We start from the raw sequence: 3,808 nt of genomic DNA on the forward strand, positions 1-3,808 counted from the left end.
GGATCACAACATTGCAAGTGTGGGCACGACAGTAATCATTTTAACCTCTAAGGCATCTTTACGATTAAATATCCAGAAATACTAGTTGAGTGGAAGGACGTCATTATGAAAGCAAGAGTGACTTGTGCAGATTTGAGAGAGAATCACCCACCGTACAGCCATCGGCACTCTTACCACACGGAAATGAAACATTACCAAAAAAGATGTTATCTTTTTTTAAAAACTCAAAATGCAATTTTAAGTATCTTCTTGGTGCCAACTTTCCTTTGATGCATGCATCACCACACCCCATAAAGTGAGAGGTAAAAAAAAACAAAATCAGATATAAACTGATAAGAACAGATGCTGTATCTGACCTTAGCCAAAAGGCCAAGAAGTGACAGCTCATACAATTTAGAGTAAGGCTTGGGGCGCCTGGGTGGCTCAGTGGGTTAAAGCCTCTGCCTTCGGCTCAGGTCATGATCTCAGGGTCCTGGGATCGAGCCCCACATCGGGCTCTCTGCTCAGCGGGGAGCCTGCTTCCTCCTCTCTCTCTGCCTGCCTCTCTGCCTACTTGTGATCTCTGTCTGTCAAATAAATAAATAAAATCTTTTAAAAAAAACAATTTAGAGTAAGGCTTTTCAGTGATGTTAGGGAGTTAGAAATATAGGAAAACAGGATATTGTGATAAACTCACCAGAGATTCCTTTGATTCAGTCAGGAGAAAGCACCAGTGATTCCAGGACCAACAGAAGAAGTCTTCACTGATCCATTTATGAGGACAAGATGGGGTTCAATTTGGAAAAGAGGCTCTGGCGGGAAGCCCTGGCAACCCTCTGGGCCCCAGTTTCTTCCTCTGGAACAAAAAAGAGGTGACTAAAGTTGATACGATAGTCATTAACTTCGCTTTCTTGTTAGATACATATTTAATAACTTATTATCTAAAACCAGGTATGACATTATTAAAGTACTTGAGACAAAGAGAAACGGTCAGTCATGCCTCAAGGCATGTCATGTCCACTAAAGGACACAGTAGGGCTGGCCGTGGGGAAGGAGGATGCAGTAGCCCTGAGGTCACTCCCATACTGTGTGGCCAGAGGAGAGAAACTAGAGGTCCCTCAAGACACCCCATCGGGCTCCTGGTGTGATCGCTCCAGGCTTCGGGCTTGCTTCTTAGCCTAGAGTCCCTGCCATTTGGAAAGTCCCTAAAACATAAATATCCTGGTATTTTGACATGGTTATTTCAGAGATAGTCTGGATGCTAACAATTTTTTTTTAAACATAATCAGAACTCTGTCTTAGTACTGCCAATCACTTTGGAAAAGTTGTGGCAAATTTGGTACTTTTCTTACAAAATCATGCAAGCTTTGTGAAAACCTTCCTTCCATCATGATCTGCTTAGAGGGTACTGGGAGAACACTTCAATACAAGCAATGTTAAAAAAAAATTAAATGAATCATATTACTGTCCTCCATAACCCCAACCCCCATTAACAATAATTGGAATTGTTCTGAAATGTTTCTACTCCTACATGATGATGAAATTTTGAAGAAGTAATTTTATGGCACTTAAACGTGATCAATAAATTCTGGTCAATATCCTTGAAGGCGAGTTTGCCCAATATGGTGGCCATGTCATGGGGCACCAAATGTCACTGGATCAGTGGGGGCTGCATCCACCTCATTTTTGTGACAACAACTGATTCCTCAGTAAAGTAAATCAAGGCAAAATCACTTGCCAACGACACATAGAGGGGTTTTTTTGTTTATGTTTTTATCTAATAGTTTTCTGATCCTGAAGCTTCAATTTCTGAAGATATGAATTTTATCTATTAAGAACACCCATAAATTTTAGATCTAGCTTAAGGTAAAAGTTCTTACATTACAGCATGTAACTGAGTCTAATCTATTTCATTACTTTTTTCACTTAAGGGAAAAGCCAGAGGATTTATGAGATCTACCTAAGAGATTAACCAGATACCCCCTCTTCAGTCTCTGATGTGTACAAGAGAGATCTGTAACTCCCATCTGGTTACAATAAGAATAAAAATTTAAAACCTGAGGTTTTACCATTACTTTAAAGAATCAAATTTTTTGAAATAAGAAAACTGAAAGCCAATTTAGGGAGGACGTCTAATGTCTCCTGGAGCAAATGTGGGTTTCTTTCAGTTTGGGAATAATAATAAACTGTGGTATCTGAAAGACAAAATGCTTTCTTCTTTCAGAGAGAACATGACCGTGACCACGACGGAGTGCCTCTCAGCTCAGGCCTGCCGTCCTGCCCTGGCACCTGGAAGTTATATCTCACACAGCCACCACTGGTTTTCTTTAAGCTTCAATTCTGAAACAGGCTTGGAAGTCTACATATGAACACAATACATTCTGCTTGCTTAAGAGAAATTCCCATGATCACAGGATAATGTTTCTGGATGAGGCTGTGCCCTTGGCCAGCTTCCCATTTCATAGACTTCCTTATGCTGAGATGCTTAGTCCAGTCTCATTAACTACTTTTTCATCCTGGAGTACAAGTGACCAAAACTAGTTTAAATTATTACCTCTCTCAAGGAGGTTCACAAATTGACGAGGGGGAAATCATTTGTTCTTTAAAAGTATTTGAGAACCCATCATAAATATTAGACTGGGCCAGTTTTTAGAATCTGTATACTGCAGAACACAAGTTCTGTGAGATGATATGCAAAATATTAGAAGAAAATTAAAATTTTTTTGCATGGTTAAACAATGAGACGGATTACAAGGAGATTGGTCAAACAAAGAGAGACAGGGTTACAAGGAGAGTAAAAGACTTTTTATCTTAGAACCTCTCAGAGTCCTCCTTCACCCGCCAACTTCTCAGACTCCTCCTCCACCTGTCCTCCAACCCGACCTCCTCAGTCTCAGCCATCAGGTATGCAGAGTGGGAATGTCACTGTTCAACTAAAGACCAGAAGATGAAAATCTAATGGCCAAAGATCACCAACACTATCACAGTTTCCCACATCCATGTGGTAGCAGTCCTGTAATAAAAATCGTAACAATGGAGGGTAAAAATAATGAATTAAAAAGAAAATGACATAGGTCTTCAGACTGAAACAGTTATACCCTTAGCCACCTCGTGATGAGATTTCCAAATACCAAGACTCAAGGGTGGTGTGCAGAGCACTCCTTAGTCAGGAGACACTGCACAAAGGCTTTAAGGAAAAGAGAGAGCACACTGGGAGGACATTTGGGAACAGAGCACTCCAGGCATGGGGCACTCCAGGCGTGGGACCAGCTGTGGTATAGCCCCATGTGGGACACCACTTGGCACACTTGAGGAAGTATGAAAATTGTCCAAGTATAATGAAGTAATGTTTCAAATCAGTGCAGAGAGAATGAACAATCCAATAAGTGGTTTTGGAACAAACAAATATCTCTTTGGAAAATATATATAATCTTATATTCCTAGGGCACACCACACACACACACACACAAATATAAATTCTGGATAAATTAGCAAACTAAATGTAGTGACTCTCAGTTAAAGATAGTAAATCAAGCACCTCCATTTACACTTGTCCTTTCCAGCAACCTCAGTAAAAACATGCGAAGGGATTTTTGAAGACACAAAACTACAAAGAGAAGAAAAAAGACACAACAACACATTTGCAGATGCTAGAAAGCAGTGTTGAGTAGAAACTGACTTAGCAGAACATGGAAAGCCAAATCATAAGAGAGCAGTGGGGAAGTCCAAGAGAAAAGACAGTGCAAAATCCCCAAAGGCTCAGAAATTGGGAAGATCCTGGCCCTGGGAAGGAAAGGAAAGTGGGCTAAGAATTAGAAGATGGTTTAAA

The 3,808-nt window shown here is 40.4% G+C and overlaps 1 pseudogene; it reads right to left on the reverse strand.

The window, feature by feature from the left end:
• Nucleotides 1–211: 211 nt before the first annotated feature.
• Nucleotides 212–381, reverse strand: LOC122917936 (annotated as a pseudogene).
• Between the last annotated feature and the right edge of the window lie 3,427 nt (nt 382–3,808).

Source organism: Neovison vison, chromosome 9 (assembly GCF_020171115.1).
Source record: "Neovison vison isolate M4711 chromosome 9, ASM_NN_V1, whole genome shotgun sequence".
Taxonomy (NCBI): domain Eukaryota; kingdom Metazoa; phylum Chordata; class Mammalia; order Carnivora; family Mustelidae; genus Neogale; species Neogale vison.